Here is a 21,276-nt window from a genome sequence, read left to right as displayed (position 1 = left end):
TTTAATGCTGCGCAGTCTTTATAGTTAATCTACCGGAGCTTCTGACCGCCGCCAGAGCTATTGCCGGACTTGCTCGAAATCGCAGCTGCCTCATTGTGTAATTTCGGTAAGAAATTATGTTTCGAAAAGCCTTGCGTTAGTATTCGGTTGTGTTTGGTTAATGAATATGAGTTTTGGTAACGTGAGGTCGAGTCCTGATTACTATATGATTGCGATTAGTGTTGCTATGGTTATTGCGAATGTGGCTGGGAGCTGAGGTTTTGGTTGCCGTCAGTTCGGGTTGAGGTGGAAAGGACTTGATGAGGCGTTTGGGTTATGGAATTGCGTTTTGAGGTAGGGGCGCTTTCTGAAAACTATATTTTGTATATTAGAATTATTACATATGGGTACTGATGTGAGGATGTGTATTTGGTGATTGTATCAGTCCTATATATTGTTTGGTTGTTTTGTATGATTATGGGTGTTTGTTTGACTCGACTGTTGTGTGGCTTTGTGAAACGAAATGCTTTCGAAATTGATTATTTTAAAGCTTTGAGATCGAGTTGAATCTGTTGGAAATTGATTTGAATTGAATGGATTTTCTTGAGAACGTGTAAAATAGAATACACTCTTGATTTCAGCTTGGCTGGCTTTAAATGATCTAGTTGTTGATAAATGATTGTTGCTGAACCGTTTCTTTAAAGCTTTAGAAATGGGTTTATTCGGCTGATAATGATTTGATGTTGAAACGGTTTTATTGAAATATGGAATTGAGATGACTGTTGGATTTTGGCTTGCCTTGGACTGATTTTGAAATTTGGGCTGTTGAAAAGGATTGTGAAACGGTTTAGTTGGGACCCGAACCGGGTGGCAAAAGTCCAAGTTTTAGGGGAGGTGCTGCCGAAATTTTTATAAAATCCGAGTCTTTGTTGAATGTTGTTTGAAATAATGATGAGTTAAAGACTTCTACTGTCTTATTTGAATTATCAAGAAAAGGATGATTCATGTTTTTTAAATGAATTGTTAAAGAGGAAATTATGATTTAGTCTTGCTTCTTAAGAAAGGCATTGTATCTCTTTCAGGAGAAAGTTATTTAGATGAAACTTGTGTTTTAAAGCTGTTTGAATGTGAAAAGGGTTTATGCCTTTGAATTTGACTTGGGGGTTTCAATTAAAGAAGTTTTAATGATTTTGAAAGGACCTGAATGTCTATTGACAAGTTTCATTTTGAAATGTTTTGAGAAAGGTTTTAAGTACTCTTTGAATTCTGAATTCTTGCAAGACTAAGGCAATTTTGAACAGTTGAAACGCTTTAGAATTTATCATGGGGGTTGAAGTTGGTTTTTGCCTAAGTAAAGGAAACGGCTTTGAAAGAAGTAAATGATTACGTGACTCGGTTTGGTTTAGATCCTATTTTATTGCTCAAATCGGAAAGCCAAGGTTTTAATGCTTTTAAATGAATTTGGCAAAATGAGCTATGTTATTCTCCCCTAAAGACTTGGGACTCTGCCGAGAAGCTTTTATTATAAAATCCCATTGTTGGACGGGTGGTTTTGAATACTTTGAAATAAATCCTTAACTTGTCATGGTTTTGGAAGTTTTGGGAAAGAGAATGCTAAGAGTGGCTTTGTTTTAGACAGGGAACTCACTTTGAGTAAATTTGGCTTATGAGCCTGAGATGATTTGAGAAATGAGATCTTTAAAGCCAAGGCTGAAAAGAGTTGAAATTTGATTTCAAAGTGAAATGGCTTGAGAAAAGTGATTTGAGGCTTAAATGCCGGTTTTATGAATTTGATGATGTTGAATGGTGGAAGTGCTGTTTTGTTATGGGCCGGAATGGCTGTGTATGATTATGAATATTGGCTGGTTCTGGATTGAACCGTGAGCCGGAATGGCTGTGTATGATATTGATTTATGGCTGATTGCTGAATGAGTTATGGGCCGTATGGCTGACTATGAATTATGAACTTAAGCCGGATGGCTGAGATGGATGTTGATCCATGGCTGGGACTGAATGAATATATGCTTGAGATACCTGGGTAGTAGCAAGGGTTGTGGTTCGTCTCACTTGCTCCAGGTCAGAGACTGTGACGCCTGGGTAGTAGCGGTAGTAGTGGTGATTCCACTCGCTCCAGGTTGAGCTTTTAAACACCCGCCTGGGTAGTAGCCGCAGTAGTAATTATTCCACTGGCTCTGGGTTGAGCGGGTAGTAGCAATGGGGTTGTAGCTCAAACCTACTTGCTCTGCGATGGGTGTTTCTGTCCATGGTTAGCTACCAGGATGTGTCGGGTTGGCTATATAACCGACAGATGATATCATCAGCCACTAGGGACAGGCATGCATCATACGCATCTATGTGACATTGTTTGGGTGTGCATATTATACTTGGTTTGCCTATGTGATTAATTGCTAATTGTTCTACTTGCAATAACTGTTTGTTTGTGCTTGCATCTTCCTATTTGTGTTTGCTACTGGGACTCTGTTGGACTGTGGTGATTGGTTGATGGTTGGATTGTTTGGGCCTAGGGCCGTGGTTGGAATGAGATGAACCGATGGTTGATTTCGGTTTTGTGTTTCTGGTTTGGAATAAACTATGAAAGGCTATTTTGTTTCAGCATAGGTAAACCATTTTGAAAGGCTTTTGAGTTTTTGAGAATTGAATGGTTCCTCTTTCAGAAAAGATTTCCGATTTTACTTTTATTGTAAACCGTTGTTTTTGAAAAGAGGCATAAGACGGTTATTAATCACTGGTACGGTTTATCTTCACGTATCCTATTACAGTAATTCCCAACAACCCTCTACTGAGAACCCTTTCGAGGATGATGTTCTCACCCCCCTACATTTTTCCCCTTTCAGGATATGGGCACAGAAGTCACGAAGAGTTTACTTAGTTGTTATTGAGATGCTCTGTATTGCTTTAGGTTATTATTTGTACCCTCGCCTTTATCTTGAGACATTCTGTAAGAGGGGTAGGAATTGTATTGTCTAATCATTGTAAATAAAGAATCCGCGCGGCCGCGTGAGCCATGCGGCCGCGTCGTTGCGATTTGCTCTCCTTCGCGCGGTCGCGTGAGCCATGCGACCGCGTCACTTCTCGCTGGTTATCTCCTCAAATTCTTGTGTTCCTTCCATTTTTGCTAGTTTCCTTTCCAATCTCCAACTCATTTATGCCCTGTAAAGTCTGAAACACTTAACACACAAATCACGGCATCGAATGGAATAAAGGAGAATAAAAAAAATAAATAATTAAAGTCTCTAGGAAGCAGTTTTCAAACATGTAATAAATTCAGGAAGGAAATCTAAATGCATGCTAATTTAATGAATAAGTGGGTAAGGATCATGATAAAACTACACAATTGAACACAATATAAACCATAAAATAGTGGTTTATCAACCTCCCCACACTTAAATATTAGCATGTCCTCATGCTTAATTGAAGGAGATAAGGAAATAAGTATGAACATGTAGAAATTCATGAAATGCAATGCAAACCTATATACATATAAATAAATGCAACTATATGATTCTTGTCCACTTGATCAAAAGTAAATAAGCTCTTCAAAACAATTACAAATCAAATTCCACTAATTCTATCATTATACAATAAAATGGATAAAAGTGCAAGGAGATAGCTCATGAAAACAGGGAACTTGAAAATTCAAGTATTGAACCCTCACTGATAATGTATGTACGCTCTAATCTCTAGTGTATAGGGTGGTCACTCTATCCTTCTCTAATCATGCTTTCTAACTTTTGTTCTTCTCCTAACCAATCAACAATAGTTAATATACTAATGCAAATATCATGAGGTCTTTTCAAGGTTGTAATGGGGCTAAGGTATAGGTAGGGGTGTATATTTGGTCAAGTGAGCTAATAAATTGAATCTTTAATTAACCCAAGCTCTAACATAACTTGTATACACTTAATGTCATCTTTAAAGTTCATACCTAGCTACCCAGAATTCCCTTTTTCAATCCATACTCATGTATCAACTTATATTTTTGGTTCTATCATATGTGCATTGATCTTCGAATTCTGAATTCAACATTGGGGTAATTTTGTCCCCTTATTTATTGATTTTTCATATTTATTATTTTATTTTATTATTTTTTTTATATAAGGCTTGTCAATGCACATAGATTTTTAATTCTTATAGTTTCACATGAGTAGGTATCCAAATTCCCCTTAAATTTTTATGACACATTCCCTTAACAACTTTTGTTCCCACAATTTCCCATACTTAACTAGCACACACAATTCTATCTTAAGCTAACCAAAGATTCAATTTGGGATATACGATTGTTTTTCGGCTTAAGGTTAGTAATGTGGTAAAATATCGAACAAATAGGAATTAAAGGCTCAAAGTGGTTAACAAAGATAATTGAAAAGGGTAGGCTTAATTTGGATGAGTGAGTTTAAACAAATAATGGCCTCAATCATGTGCAAGCATGCAAATATAATAACTATTGGACATATAAGATAAAACAAAATATAGATTACAATCATAGAGAAGTAAACACACAAGAATAAAATAATTATGGTTAAATAATGTAACCATTCATAAAGGTTCAAATCTTTCACAGGTTGTGTGTTCTTTAACTCAAATATCATGTTCCAAATACAACTCAAGCAAATTTATCATAAAAATTTTGAAAAAAATTAGTGAAATTTTGTTCCACAGATAGATTTTTAAAAGAAACTTATTGTCTTTTCAATCAAGTAGAACATGCATGCAACTATCCTAACCTATGCAATTTATTCTATTCTATAAAGGAAAGAAAATCTAACTAAAATATCCTAATTATTGGTGCCAGAGAAGAGAATTTACCTCCATTAGTCAGGTACTGACCGACCTCCCCACACTTAAGGCTTTGCACCGTCCTCGGTGCCATCTGTCAGAAACAGGGGTGGGCTGGTAGTAGTATCTCCATCATCGGGACCGTCATGGCTCCCTGTGCTAGTAAAGGAAGTGGAGTCTGGGGTGTCTGAGTCTCTGAAGCGTCCCTTGAGTAGCTCCTTGAGGTGTTTGAATCGGCGCTCGTTACGACGCTCTCTCATCTTTGCTTTCTGTTCTTGCCGATCCAACCGTTCGATTATCTGCTGGAGCAATTTCTCAGTTGTAGATGCTTGTGGTGTTGAAGAAAGATTATCTTCAACTGGAGCAGTAGGAAGGCTGGTAGTGGCTGCTGAGAGTCTGAGGTATTTCCCGTTAGGGACATACTGATCATCCCGTGGAAGCATGGCTTTGGTGTCCCCAGCTCTGTAGGAGACTCCGGCTGCTGAGACAAGATCTGAGACCAAGGCGAGGAAAGATAAGTTGCCCACAATTTGTACGTGTTCCATAGCATTCCGGATATGTCTTGCGAGATTTAGAGGTTGGTCTGTAAGGATGCACCATAGTAGAACAGCCATGTCTGCAATGAAGGAGGACTCATGAGTGCTCGGAAAGACGTAATGGGACATGATCTGTGCCCATACGCGAGCCTCCAAGGTAAGTGCGGAAGCCAAGATTCCCTTAGGGCGGGTACAGTGGTATCCGTAGATCCAACGGCTACCAGGTAATGCGATGACTCCGAGAACGGAGTCCCAGTTGAATTGGTATCTCTGGCGCTGAAGAGTGGCTTCTTGAAAAGCGTCCATTCCTACTGGAATAGGGGGAAGACTCAGAGCTTGCTGAATGGTCTCTTCTGTGATGGGACTTGCTTCTGCCGGACATAAACAGACTGCAGGGTCGACATGTAGAAGTTGGAGTAGAACTCAACTACCCAAGAAAGATTAACCTGCCTTGGCTGTTTCCGTAGGAAACCCATTGTCTTCGCTCAATTTGCGGCTCAACAAAGGTAGCAATATTGGACGGGAGGATAAGAAGGTATTCATTGTTATAATTCCTTTCTGCCAGGATAGGGAACATCTGCTCACAGTAGCGATTGGGAAATCGCGCAGTGTCCTTTGCTGGAAAGGCTTTCTCTTTTTCGTCAACCTTTATTATCCGCTTAACTCTTTTTGTTGAGGGCTTGACGGCAGTTGAAGAAGGCTATGCCACTAATGCTCTTTTAGTTTCTCTTCTTGCTGGTGGTTTGGAGGTTGCTTTCTCCTTTCCTTTCTTGGTGGCCATCCTGAAAGAAGGGAAGAGAAAGAAAATTAAATTTAAAGAGGGTAAATGATGCACAGCAAAATGTAGATGATATTAACACATGCTCTCGAGTACATATGAAAAGCCATCAATGGAAAATAGCTAGTGCGTACAAAGTCAAGTGAATGCAAGGTGTTTATTGGCATGCCGGAAAAGGGCATGAGTAGCATAGGCCAAGCATTACTTCGTAACAAACCATCATGTTTGTATTGACAATTGAATTCAATTAATAAAATAATAATGAAAAGTTGTGAAAAACAAGCATTAAATAGTATAACAACATAGAGAAGTGCATAATGTCACATGAGCTTTTTCACAAACACATAGCATGCATGGTGAATAGGGTATAGAAAATATGAAGATGAACATGCAAGCAATCCCTTAAATGGGAGAAAAATAATTTTCAAACAATTTACAATAATCCACAAGCATATAATGAGGGATGATAACTCAAAAGGTTTCTAACACCATGTAAAGAAACGAAAAGAAGAAGAAGAAAAATAAAAATTTGAAAAGAAAAAGAAAATAATAATATATATAGATAATATAAGAAGAATTATAGGAAAAAGAAAAGAAGGAAGAAGAAGGTAAAACCTTGTTAATAGTGGTGAGAGAGATAGAGAGTGAAAGGTGAGATAGAAGGGAGAAGGGGGGGAAGGAAGAAATAAGGAGGGGAAAGAAAAATTAGGATTTGGGGGAGAGAAAGATAAGATAATTTGACAATTTAGGTTGAGCTGTGCGGTGCATGCGACGCGGCCGCGTGGGACACGCGTTCGCGTGGGTGCGCGTCAGGTAGGGGGACGCAATCGCGTCGGACACGCGGTCGCGTGACCCATGTTATGCTGCTGGCGCGAGTACAGCTTCGCTCCAGCACAACTCTCTGTTCATTTTAATTTAATTGCCAAATTGGGTGACGCGATCGCGTGGGTCACGCGATCGCATGAGTGTGCGTTGTAAAATGGGTGATGCGGCCACGTCGGCGATGCGGTCGTGTGACAAGGATTGTGCTTCCAGCACCAATCCAGCATCACTCTCGCACAGAATGTTACTGTGCACCCTTTTACGTTGAAAACTTAGGGCACGCGGCCGCGTGGGGTACGCGGTCGCGTGGGTCGATTTGTGCCATTGGCATACCTCCAGCCACGCTCCAGCCAAACTCTGTTCGTTTATTTGTTTTCTCTATCCCCTTTGCAACGCGGACGCGTCGCTAATGCAATCGCGTCGCGTGGCGAAGAATTTTTTTTTGGAAATGTAAAGACATGTAAATGAAAGAGCACGAAAGCACTAATAAAGAGAAGAGTTATTAAAGAAGAAAAACTAAAAGTGAAGAAAAGAACGATCATACCGCGGTGGGTTGTCTCCCACCAAGCACTTTGCTTTAACGTTCGTAAGTTGGACGCTCCACTAGCTCAATCTGCTGCGATGTGGGGGTCTTCCAAGCGGAAGATCTCCAGCTCCTTATTTTTCTGCACCTTCTCACCATGGTACAGCTTCAGACGTTGTCCATTAACCTTAATAAGTTCAGAGCTTGAAGGATGGCTTAGGTGATAAACTCCGTACGGTTCAGCCTTTTCTACTCTGTATGGACCTTCCCATTTTGATCTCAACTTACCGGGCATGAGCCTTAGTCGAGATTTGTAAAGGAGGACAAAATCTCCAGGTTGGAACTCTTTCTTCTTGATGTTTTGATCATGCACAGCTTTCATCTTTTCCTAGTAAATTCTGGAGTTCTCATAAGCTTCTAGGCGAAGGTTCTCCAGTTCCTGCAGTTGCAACTTCCTTTCAGCTCCAGCGTTCTCAATTCCCATGTTGCACTCCTTAACTGCCCAGAAGGCTCTGTGTTCTATTTCAACTGGGAGATGACAAGCTTTTCCATAAACCAAGTAGAAGGGACTCATCCCAATGGGTGTCTTGTATGCTGTTCTATATGCCCACAGTGCATCTTGTAGCCTGGTGCTCCAGTCTTTTTTATGAGGCTTTACTATCTTTTGCAAGATACGCTTAATTTCTCTGTTCGACACCTCGGCTTGCCCATTAGTTTGGGGATGGTAAGCGGTTGCAACTTTATGGATTATCCCATGCTTCTTCATCAATCCTGTTAGTCTCCTGTTACAAAAATGGGTGCCTTGATCGCTCACGATCGCTCGTGGTGATCCAAAGCGACATATAATATGGTTTCTCACAAAGGAAACAATAGTGTTAGCATCATCAGTGCGGGTAGGAATTTCTTCTACCCATTTGGAAACATAATCCACAGCTAACAATATATAAAAATATCCATTAGAATTTGGAAATGGACCCATGAAGTCAATGCCCCAAACATAAAAAATTTCACAGAAGAGCATATATTGTTGAGGCATCTCATCCCTCCTGGATATATTACCAAATTTCTGGCATGGGGGACAAGATTTACAAAACTCAGCAGCGTCTCTAAAAAGAGTAGGCCACCAGAATCCGCAGTCTAAGATCTTTCTAGCTGTTCTTTGAGGGCCAAAATGTCCTCCACTCTCAGATGAGTGACAGGCCTCTAAAATGGACTGGAATTCTAATTGAAGCACACAACGTCTAATTATCTGGTCAGCGCCATATCTCCATAAATATGGGTCATCCCATATATAGTATTTAGACTCGCTTGTCAGCTTGTCTCTTTGATGTTTAGAAAAATGTGGAGGAAATGTGCGGCTAACTAAATAATTAGCAACAGGTGCATACCAAGGGATTACCTCAGATACTGCTTGCAGGTTGTCAAAAGGAAAATTATCATCTATAGGAGTAGAATCATCCTTAATATGTTCAAGACGACTCAAGTGGTCTGCTACTAAATTTTGATTACCACTCCTATCCTTTATTTCTAAATCAAATTCTTGTAACAGCAATATCCAACGTATAAGTCTTGGTTTGGATTCCTTTTTAGCTAATAGATACTTTAGAGCTGCATGGTCCGAATACACTACTACTCTAGTACCAAGTAAATAAGCTCGGAATTTTTCCAGAGCAAAAAGAATAGCCAGAAGCTCTTTCTCAGTAGTAGTATAATTGGACTGGGCAGTGTCTAAAGTCTTAGACGCATAGGCAATAACAAAAGGATCCTTACCTTCGCGCTGAGCCAACGCTGCTCCTACTGCATGGTTGGAAGCATCGCACATGATTTCAAACGGCTGATTCCAGTCTGGTCCTCTCACAATTGGGGCTTGAGTTAGAGCAGTCTTCAGCTTATCAAACGCTTGTTCGCAATCCTCACTGAACTCGAACTCAATATCCTTCTGCAGTAATCTGGATAAGGGAAGTGCCACCTTACTAAAGTCTTTAATAAATCTCCGGTAGAAACCTGCATGGCCAAGGAACGAATGGACTTCCCTCACAGAAGAGGGGTAAGGTAAACTAGAAATAACATTCACCTTTGCTGGGTCTACAGAAATACCATTATTAGATACCACATGTCCTAATACAATCCCTTGTTTTACCATAAAGTGGCATTTTTCGAAATTCAATACAAGGTTTGTGTTAACACATCTATCTAATACTCGAGATAATCCATCTAAGCAAAGGCTAAAAGAATCACCATAAATGCTAAAATCGTCCATAAAAACTTCCATACAATCCTCAATAAGATCAGAGAAAAGACTCATCATGCACCTTTGGAAGGTAGCTGGTGCATTGCACAAGCCAAAGGGCATTCTCTTATAAGCATAGGTCCCAAAAGGACATGTAAAAGTAGTCTTTTCCTGATCCTCAGGAGCTATATGAATCTGGAAATAACCTATGTAACCATCTAAAAAGCAATAATGTGATTTACCTGACAGGCGATCCAGCATTTGATCAATGAATGGAAGTGAGTAGTGATCCTTACGGGTAGCTTGGTTGAGACGCCTGTAATCAATGCAGACTCTCCAAGCATTCTGAACTCTAGTTGCTATGAGCTCTCCATGCTCACTCTTCACTGTAGTGACTCTAGATTTCTTGGGCACCACTTGTACTGGGCTTACCCATTCACTATCTGAAATGGGATATATGATACCTGCTTCCAATAGTCTGGTCACTTCCTTTTTGACAACTTTCAAGATGGTGGGATTCAATCTTCTTTGGGGTTGACGGACAGGTCTTGCTCCCTCTTCTAGAAATATTCTGTGCTTGCATACTTGAGGGTTGATTCCCACTATGTCTGCTAAACTCCACCCAATTGCCTTCTTATGCTTCCTCAGTACATCAAGTAACTGCTCTTCTTGTTGAGAAGTCAGTTCCCTTGCAATAATAACCGGAAGCTTCTGCTCATCCTCAAGATAAGCATATTTGAGATGTGGAGGGAGAGGTTTCAATTCTAACTTTTGATCATGGGCAGGCTCTGGATTATCTGGGGCTTGTGAAAATGGTGAAGTGCCCTTACTGTCAGTTAAGAGGGTCCTCACACTGGGACCTTATCCAGTGTGCCTCTCTTCAAACTCTTCCTTTTGAATTTCAGCCACACTTTCGTCTATGACATCACACTGGAAGATAGAACGATCTTCTGGGGGTGTTTAATAACTCCATTCAGATTGAAGATTACTATGCGGCCATCTATTTCAAAGGAGTATGTTCCTGAAAAGGCATCCAATTTGAATTTTGATGTCTTCAGGAATGGTCTTCCAAGTAGGATTGATGATGGCTTATCTGAATCATTGTGGGGCATCTCCAAGATATAAAAATCAGTGGGAAATGTGAGCCCTTTAATATTCACCAAAACATCTTCAGCAACTCCAGCCACTGTAATAATACTTTTATCTGCTAACACAAAACGAGCTGCCGACCTTTTTAAGGGAGGGAGCCTCAAAACATCATATATAGACAAAGGCATTATACTGACACATGCAATCATAAATTACTACACCACCAATAGTACAACTAACTATGCAAGGACCTGGATCACTACATTTTTCAGGTAATCCTCCCATTAAAGCAGATATAGAACTACCTAAAGGAATAGTTTCTAATTCATTAATTCTGTCTTTATGGATACATAAGTCTTTTAGAAACTTTGCATATTTAGGTACCTGCTGAATAACATCAAAAAGGGGGACAGTTACCTCGACATTTTTGAATATCTCTACCATTTTAGGATCGGGTTCCAGCTACTTCCTGGGCTTCCTTGCAAGTTGTGGAAATGGAATAGGAGTAGTGTTGTTTGTGGCATCTGCGCCTTTTGGTGCTTCCTCCTGTGGTTGAGCTATTTCTTCTTCAGCTATGTCATGTATATCCTCTTCCTCTTCAACATCTTCGATTTCTACCACCTCTTCAGCTGAGGCGTATTCTGGTGAGCTTGGTTCCTCCTGATTCCTCTCCTGCAGTGTGGTTCCGGACTTCAGGGTGATGGCATTAATGCCTCCTTTTGGGTTGGGTAATGGTTGAGAGGGGATCCCAGTAGTGCTTGAAGGTTGGTTATTGGAATTTTGTGCTGGTACAAACTGTGTCATAAAAGCTTGCATAGTAGAGGTGAGACCATTCAGACTGGCATTAATACTATTCATGATGTTACTTTCCATGGCCTGTTGTCTTTTCTCAAAAGATTGCAGTAGGTCTTCAATAGAAGGTGAAGAAGAATGGGTAAATTGAGAGGTCTGCTGCTGATTGTTCTGTGGTCATTGGTTCTGCCTGAGGTGAGGTGCTCTGTAAGGTTGATTTTGCTGCCTGTTGTTGTTATTGTTCCACCTCTGATTTCCCTGATTATCTCTGCCTCCTCTGTTATTGCTGTCCCTCCAATTCTGGTTTGAATTGTCCTGCCATCCATGGTTATTATTTCCACTTTGATTGTACCCTTGGTTGGGGCGGTCATAGAAGTTGTGAGTGGATGCCACCATGTTGTCTTCTTGTTGGAGCTGTGGGCATTCATTAGTGTAATGGCTGTAATCAGCACAGATTCCACAAATTCTTTGTGGGACTAGTTGTTGGTTTTGCTGTGGTGGAGAAGGTTGAGCTTGCTGAGCTTGTTGATTCAACTGTATTTGCTTCATCAAGTTGGTCATTTCACAGATGCCTTCACGTAGAGCAGCAGTCTCGCTGCTAGAAGATACTTCTGCAACAGCTTTTGAACGGCCTTGCTTTTGTCTGTGGTTCCTAGTGGATTCAGCTAAATCACTGATCAATTGCCAAGCTTCATCAGTGGTCTTGTACTTCTTCATAGACCCATTGCTGGCACTTTCCAGTATGGTCTTATCTTGGGGCCTCATACCCTGTGTAACATAGCTGAGTAGCACGATCTTGTCAATCATGTGGTGGGGGCATGCTTCCAGAAGATTATTGAAGCGCTCCCAGTATTCAAAGAGAGTCTCATTGTCATCCTGAACAATTGTGGAGATATCCTTCCTTAGCTTATCAGTGACTTCAGATGGGAAGAATTTCTCCAGAAACTCCTTTCTGAGTGTATCCCAGTTGGATACATTTGCTAGAGGTTGAGTGTAGTTCCACTCTCTTGCTTTTCCCTCAAGAGAAAACGGAAAAGCTTTCAGCAGTATTGAAGTTTCATCAGTGCCATCACGCCTGACAGTAGAACAGGCTGCTTGGAAATCTCTCAAGTGCTTGATAGGCTCTTGAGCAGGTAGGCCATGAAACCTGGGCATCAAATTTAGCAGTGCGGGCTTTATTTCAAAATCTGTAGCTACCGCCGGATGATGCGCTTGAAATGGTTGCATTGTAAAATTAGGGGCTCCTTCCTCCTGGATGGTAACTCTCCTAGCTGCCATGTTTTCTGCACGTAAAACAACCGAATCAGTAGAACGGGGGCTGATTTCTTCATCAGATTCACTTTCAGATCCGCCCTCAGAGCGGGCTAACCGACGTTGTTTTCACCTTATTCGTGAAATTGTCCTTTCAATTTCAGGATCGAATATTAGCAAGCGCGGATCAGGAAGTGAACGCGTCATTTGACGGAAGAAACATGCAGCTCATAGTAGCAAAATAAAATAAAATACAAATAAATAAATTCTAATTAATAAAATTAGCACTCTATTGCAACTCCCCGGCAACGGCGCCAAAAATTGATGAGACGCAGAAGCTGGTGAATTAAAAATTATTAAAATGGTTACGTTGCAAGTATAGTTCTTAACTCACCGAAAATCTGCCTATCAATTTAGAAATATGTCATAGAGAGTTAAATTAAAAATTACTGGGAGTTTTAAGTCCCAGGTCGTCTCCCAACGAGTTATAGAAAAGTGTGCTATCCTATTAATCACATGTTCAAAGAAGTTGAGTTGGGTAAATTGGAATGTAAATTAAGGAAATTTAATTAATATGAATAAAAGCCTTGACTGGGAGTTGATTGGTTGGAATTTCTATTATTGGTGGAGTGAATGTAAGATTAATTTATAATTAATGGTTGTTCTGTTTGGTTATCCTTTACCAAGTAAGGGAAAGTCAAACAAGCTGGAATGCCAGATCTGTTCACAAGTTGCAACCCACTTAGTTCAAAGGGATTGGCGTTGGTGACAGGATAGCAATTCAACATTTAACCCAATTACAAATTTTTCTTTCAATCCTTCCAACTCAAGAATTCCTTTTAATCAACTCACCATCAAGTAAGGAAACTACTCACGCATTGTAAATAAAGAATCCATAACACATGAAAGGGAATTGAAAGAAGACATGATTATTGGAATTGAAATTGAATTAAAAAGAAATAATCCTTGCATTAATTAATCATAAAAGTATTCAAATAACAAAATTGAACAAAACAAGGAACATAGAAGAATGAAACCAAGTTAAGAAAACAAACTAGAATGATGAAGTCTTGATGAGGAAATAACTCTTCTCAATGCTCCAATGCTAAGACCAATTGAAAATTAAAATTCTAAAACCTAGAGAGAAAAACCTAAGAGAGTAAAACTAAATCTAAAAACTGTTGACTGAATGAATGTGTTATTTGTTTCTGCATGTTCTCTGACTCTAGTCTGCTGTTCCGGGCCGAAAACTGGGCCGAAATAGGATCCAAAATCGCCCCCAACGAATTCTGCAGATTATGCAGATCGCACATGTCACGCGATCGCGTCATCTATGCGGACGCGTCATTCGCGCTTTTCCTCGCCACGCGTTCGCGTCGTCCACGCTACCGCGTCGCTTGGGCTTTCCAATCCACGCGGCCGCGTGAGCCATGCGGCCGCGTCACTGCGATTTGCTCTCCTTCGCGCAGTCGCGTGAGCCATGCGACCGCGTCACTTCTCGCTGGTTATCTCCTCAAATTCTTGTGTTCCTTCCAATTTTGCTAGCTTCCTTTCCAATCTCCAACTCATTTATGCCCTGTAAAGTCTGAAACACTTAACACACAAATCACGGCATCGAATGGAATAAAGGAGAATAAAAAAAATAAATAATTAAAGTCTCTAGGAAGCAGTTTTCAAACATGTAATAAATTCAGGAAGAAAATCTAAATGCATGCTAATTTAATGAATAAGTAGGTAAGGATCATGATAAAACCACACAATTGAACACAATATAAACCATAAAATAGTGGTTTATCACTCTTCTATGGTAGAGATCCTTTTACTTAATACATCCTTCACTTTTTGTTCTTTTTCTTTCCTTTTCTTTCTCATCTTTCTCTTTTATTTTCTCTGCTTACCCTTTTAGTATATCATAAATAAAATAATATCTTTTAAATAAAATACTAATAAATAATATATTTCAAAAATACATTGATAATAATCTTAATAAATTAATAACAATAATAGTGATTTTTTTATTATCTAAACCTTATTAACTTGAACTTTAAATATTCTTATTACTCAAAACTTATTAACTTAAGCTTTATTATTAACCTTTTATAAATTATTCTATATCTTTGACCTTTCTAAAATATTTATACTTTTATCCCAACATATTTTATAGTTTATTAAAATATTCTTACATATAATATAATTACCAAAATAACCTTGCATCTTTTATAAAATATTCATTTTACTCCTGAACTTCTTAATTATTATCCAAAGTACCCCAAAACATATATAATTACAAAGCTAACTTCAATTTTTATTAAATTACTATTTCACTCTCAAATATAAGTCTTAATTTCCTGATTATAACTTTATCAAAGGACTGAAACCCATTTCCAAAATTCTTCAAGTTTTCAGCTTGAGTTTTAAGTCCGTTTTTAAGCTTTACTATTATCGATTTTTTACCGCTTTTCTTTTAATCTCTCGGCCATCAAACCTCATCAATTTTAATCAATAATTCTCATTCATAACAGCCCCCAAAATCATTAAAATAACCCTAGCTAGGCTGTTCTTCATGGCCAAACCACAATTCACAAGCAACAACAATAACCTAATAAAATTTTAACATAAAACTCAATCAAACTCAATAATAATTAATCAAACCAACATTTACTTATTAAATTCATATTTAATTATTAGAAAATTATCAAACGCTACCTCCATACAGAAATCACAACAACAGAAACTCCGGAGAAGCTTTTTGATCGAGCTCTGAAAAAGAAAACGTCAGAAATTGATTCTTTTGCCAAAAACACCAAAGGGCCAAACTTTAAGGGAAATGGGAGCTATGTCACCATTAGCTTCCACCAAAAAAAGTGATGCCAACGTGTAGAGTAGGAAGATACGAATACTTTTATCGAATTAGATTTTTTATTAGAGTTACGGATCTCAAGAAATCAAAGCCGAAAGTTTGGAGGTTCCATGGTTTCTCTCTTCCTCACCCATGGTCTCTCTCTCACACTACTAGAAAACTAGTTATTACACACAGATGTTTCCAACAGATTTTATCCCACGGAAATACAGACAGAATTTGCGAGGGATTTTTTGTCAAAAACAAAAAAAAATGAATTAGCATAAATTACAAACGGAAAAGAGAATCCGTCGATAATTCTGTAGGAAAAATTAATTTTTTTCATGGAAAATAATTACCGACAAAAAATTCCTCTGTAATTAAAATAAACAAAAACGCTACGTTTTATTAAATTATTACAGACAGAAAATCTATCTGTAATTTAAAATATTCCGTCAGAAATATTGAGTTAAACCTAACTCTACCTCTACCCTCTCGAGCTCTACACTCCAAACGAGCTTCACAGTCATCTTCCTCTCCATTCACACTCCAAACCTTTCTCCTTAGCACCTTCATCCACCACATTCTTCCATCATCAATACCTTTGGGACTTCCATCACTCTCGTCGTCATCAATCATCGCTGTTCCCGTGCTGTCCCTTCTCTTCCCCTATTTTACGAGTACAAACCTTAATCCTCCTTCAGTGACTTTTTCTTCTCTTTGAACCCAACATCGATGGTGAGTATTTGAATTTTCTACTATATTTTTTTCCAGTTTTTGATACAATAAAATTCTATTATTACAATGTAATTTTCATGTCGTGTTAGTTTAATTGCTGCTTGATATCATTTCCGATTTGGGATTAAGCTAGCATTTGCCTTTGATTTTGTGATTTATTTGGTTGCTGTAATGAATTTTTTATTTAATCAAAGCATTTGAAATGATGCACATAAGATGTTTGATAAAAAGCCTTAGAAACAAGATAATGATTTGGAATGACACATTTGGCAATGGTTGGTATATGAGTGTAAGAAAAGTGTGTGGGTTGGTCAAAGCATGGCCATTAACCACATGATTTTGTATACGCGCACACTTTATTCTTCTATTATTCTCCTTTTAATTTGTAACTTGCAGTACTAACCTTTATGCAACAGATTTATTGGTGGTCATACAAACTAAGGGCAGCATGAGTCCTGAAGTATCTAGAACAGAAGCAAGGTATAAGGTATGGAAACTTTGTTCTAATGCAGAGTTTGTGAGATGAGAGAGAAAGAGAGAAGAGAACTTATAGAGAGATGAGAGCTTGGATGTCGATGATCTACGGCAGCATACCAACTATGCAGGAGGCTATCACAGTGTAAGCTCTTTAGCGCCTATGTGGTTTTTAGTCAGTAAATCCTTACAGAAACATTCAAATGATATTATAGTCATGCTAAAAAAATTAGTTTGAGACTTTTTTTTGGAAGTCTTTCTGGCTTCTTATCATTTGATATACATAAGAACTAGGGTCAAATCCATGATATTAATCAATAGTGGGAAAAAGGAAAGACTGAAAGAAGGTATCGGTGGCCAAACACACACACGTCACATTGATCTTTGAAGTAGGCACTTCTAAATTCTAATAAGTGAGTTCTTTTTATAGGATCATTATGTGATTGAGATGTTTTGGGAGATTCTCAAAGGCTTTTCATTGGAAAACAGGAAGAAATTTCTGAAGTAAGATAAACATAGATATATGATTTAATAGCCCTTTTTTATTACTGAGTTCAACATGGATAACAAACTTAACCTTTGTATAGGTTTGTGACAGGTTGCTCTCGTGGACCATTGCTGGGTTTTCGATATCTTGAACCTTTGTTTTGCATACAAAGGTGAATAATACTATAGAAATTATATTCTAAATTTATGATATCTATGATCTATCCATAACATTAATTTTGTAAAATAATGAAAAATATGATCCAAAATTGTTTTCTCTAACCACAATTTATTTTGTGTTAGAAGAGTAATTAATGAGGCCAAGTGGAATTGTCTAATGCCTTCTGTTCTTGTAGGGCTACTGGTACTGCATCGGAGGAAGCTCTTGACCAATTACCAACATCAGCTACTTGTATGAATCTGCTAAAGCTTCCACCTTATCAAAGGTTTGTCCTAGGCTAGGTTTTCTTAGACTTTGAAATAATTAGGAAGGATTTACTCACTGGTCACTGGAGACTTTATCTTGAATGTGCAGTAAGTTTGAACCTCTACTATGAAGGAGCCATTAATGGTGCTGAGGTATCATCTTATTCTTGAATTAATTGACTCTTTCGATGGTATCATTTTGCGCAGGTGCTTTCATAATGCTTTATTTGTTAACTATCATGTAAACTTTAAGAATTTTGCCCTAGTATAGTTTCTGGAATTAACTAGAGTAGCTACTTAATGAAAAATGATGAAACTAAATGGATTGACTTATTGAAACAAATGGTATAATAATGAAAGCATGTGTAAATAATTAACTCATGGATTGTACCTGGTGCACTTGGAGGATCTTGTAGGTGGGATCCTGATGCACCACTATTTCGTGGTATATTTTATGCTTAATTGAGTGGATTTTATCCACTAAACTCACACTTATTCATATAATTCGCATGTTTTATATTTTCCTTCCTAATTTTGTGCTATGATTGAAAACATGCTTCTTTGGCCTTAAATTTGCTATGTTTAATCCTCTCTTATTACCATTTGATGCCGTGATATGTTTGTTAAGTGCTTCCAGGGTTTATAGAGCAGGAATGGCTTAGAGGATGGAAAGGAAGTGATGCGACGGAAAATTGCCGATTAAGAGTTTATAATAAGAACAGCGTTGCAAGTACAGTTCTTAACCAACAAAAATCCGCTTATCAATTTAGAAGAGTTGTCACAAATTTAGAATAAAAATACTGGGAGTAAGAATCCCAGGTCGTCTCCCAACGAGTTGACAAAAGGGTGTTATTTTATCAGTCAGGAATTTTCTGAGGAATTTTGAGAGTTGGGGAAGAGAAAAATAGAGGATTGTGAATTAAAGCAATGTAAATTAAAAGAGATTTATATAATCAAATAAAAAGCCTTGACCGGGGGAAGATTAATTAGAAGTTCTATCCTTGTTGGATTTTTCCAAGTATAGTATCAAGAGGTTGTTGTTTTCACTTAGTTAACCCTTACTAAATAAAGGAAAGTCAAGTGATTGAGCTAACTATTATTCACCCCTTGGGAAGGATTAGCGTTAGTGCCTAGAGAGTTAGCCAACAACTTCTAATTTAACTAATCACTTGAGCATTCCAACTCAAGGGTCTCCTTTTAATCAACCCCTAAGTCAAGTTGGGAGTCTACTCTATTGACATGAATATAATGTTCACAGAAATATAAGAAGAAGACATGATAAATTAAATAAAATAGGAATTGAAAATTAATTAAAAGTAAAAATAGTTCTTTGCATTAATAAATCCCAAAATGCAACATCCTTATCTGAACAGGGTTAATAAGTAATCAAAAGAGCAAAGGAATAAGAAAGCAAACTAGAATAATGAGACTTCAACGGAGGTAATGACTCTTCTCAATATCCAAAGCAAAAGCATAAACTATGAAAACTATGAGTGTGTAGAAAACCTAGAGGAAGAGTAATTTCTCTCTAAGATTCCAGTCTAAAACTAAAAACTATGCAAATGAAAATGTGTCTTGAGTCTCTGTTTGTCCCCTGGCTCTAGTCTGTGTTTCTGGGTCGAAAATTGGGTCTAGACTTGGCCCAAAATCGCCCCCAACATTTTCTGTGATTTCTGCAGATAGCGCACATCATGCTACGCGTCAGTCACGCGTACGCGTCGCTGGTCATTTCACGTATCACACGTACGCGTCAGGCATGCACACGCGTCGCTGTGCGAACTCCAATTCATGCACACGCATGAGCCATGCGTGTGCGTCACTTCTCGCTGGTTATCTCCTTTATTTCTTGTGCTCCTTCCATTATGCAAGCTTCCTTTCCATCTTCTAAGTCATTCCTGCCCTATAAAACCTGAAAACACTTAACACACAGATCACAACATCGAATGGTATAAAGGGGAATTAAAAGTACACAATTTAAAGGCTTAGGAAGCAAGTTTTTAACCATAGAGTAGAATTGGGAAGGAATTGTAAAATCATGCAAATTGTATGAATAAGTGTGCAAAGAATTGATAAAAACCACTCAATTGAGTACAAGATAAACCATAAAATAGTGGTTCATCAATCTTCCCACACTTAAACATTAGCATGTCCTCATGCTAAGCTCAAGGAGATAAAAAGAATGAATGGGGGAAAGTAAGACTCATGAGATGCAACCTATGAATGCAACTATATGCTAAGATGATTCTGTCTACTTGGTCAAAAGTAAATAAGTTCTTCAAGACAAAAATAAACCAGATTCCACTAATTCAAATCATACAATAAAAGACAAGTAAACTTGTAAGAAGATAGCTCATGAAAGCAGGGAACATAGAATCAAGAATTGAACCCTCACTGGTAGTGTATATGCACTCTAATCGCTCAAGTGTCTAGGGTTAATCACTCTACTCTTCTCTAGTCATACTTTCTAAACTTTGTTCTTCATCTAACCAATCAACAAAAAATTTAGTATACTAATGCAAACATCATGAGGTCTTTTTAAGGTTGTAATGGGGCTAAGGTAAGGGTGAGGATATATGTATGGCTAAGTGAGTTATAATATGAATCTTTGACTAACCTAAGTTCTCACCTAACATACACACACTCTATATAACTCTAAAATCATGCCTAGCTACCTAAAATTCCCACTTTTACATCACATACTCATGTACCAAATATTTCTTTAATTTTATCACATATGCATTGATCTTTTATTAAACTTGACCTTGGGGTAATTTTGTCCCCTTATTTATTTATTTATTTATTTGAATATTTTTTTGGTTTGATTTTTTTTATTAAAAATAAAAGTAAATATAACACATCAATGCACATGGAGTTTTAATTTTTCTGGTCTCACATGAGTAAGTACCCAAATTCCCAATATTTTATCAATAGAACACTGTACACTTTCATCAACCCAAGTTCCCACAGTTTCCTACACTTAATTAATACACAACCTCTAACTTAAGCTAACCAAAGATTCACTTGGGGTAATTAATTGTTTTTCCGCTTAAGGCTAGTGATGTGGTAAAATATAGAACAAACGAGGATTAAAAGGCTCAAAGTGGCAAACAAAGGTAATTGAAATGGTAGGCTATTTAGGATGAGTGAGCTAATAACAAATAATAGCCTCAATCATATGCAAGCATATAAATATACTAAACACTGGACATATAGAATGGAACAAAATATAGATTACAATCACAGAGAAGGAAATACACAAGAATAAAATATTATGGTTAAATAATGTAACCATGTAATTAAGCTCAAATCTCACAGGTTGTGTGTTCTTAGCTATAATTCATGTTCCAAATTACAGTCTTCAAATAAGTTTAACACAAAATTTTTAATTTAAATTAGTGAAATACTATAAAAAGGGTCTTGAAAGGAAACTCATTACTTTAACCAAGCAAAACATACATGCAAACAATTATTATCATGCAATCTATCCTATCTAACAAAAGAAAAAGTCAAATGTTG

At 37.9% G+C, this 21,276-nt stretch overlaps 1 long non-coding RNA gene across 1 annotated transcript; it reads left to right on the top strand.

Annotated features, from left to right (window-relative positions):
• The first annotated feature begins 16,933 nt into the window (after positions 1-16,933).
• Positions 16,934-17,508, top strand: LOC112784660 (uncharacterized). The gene is made up of 3 exons (XR_003194007.2): positions 16,934-16,993; positions 17,279-17,352; positions 17,436-17,508. It is a non-coding gene; the product is annotated as an uncharacterized lncRNA (long non-coding RNA).
• The last annotated feature ends 3,768 nt before the right edge of the window (positions 17,509-21,276 follow it).

The sequence above is a fragment of the Arachis hypogaea genome, chromosome 20 (genome assembly GCF_003086295.3).
Source record: "Arachis hypogaea cultivar Tifrunner chromosome 20, arahy.Tifrunner.gnm2.J5K5, whole genome shotgun sequence".
Classification (NCBI taxonomy): domain Eukaryota; kingdom Viridiplantae; phylum Streptophyta; class Magnoliopsida; order Fabales; family Fabaceae; genus Arachis; species Arachis hypogaea.
The sequence above is the reverse complement of the archived record's forward strand: the minus strand, read 5'-3'. Positions and strand labels throughout refer to the sequence as shown.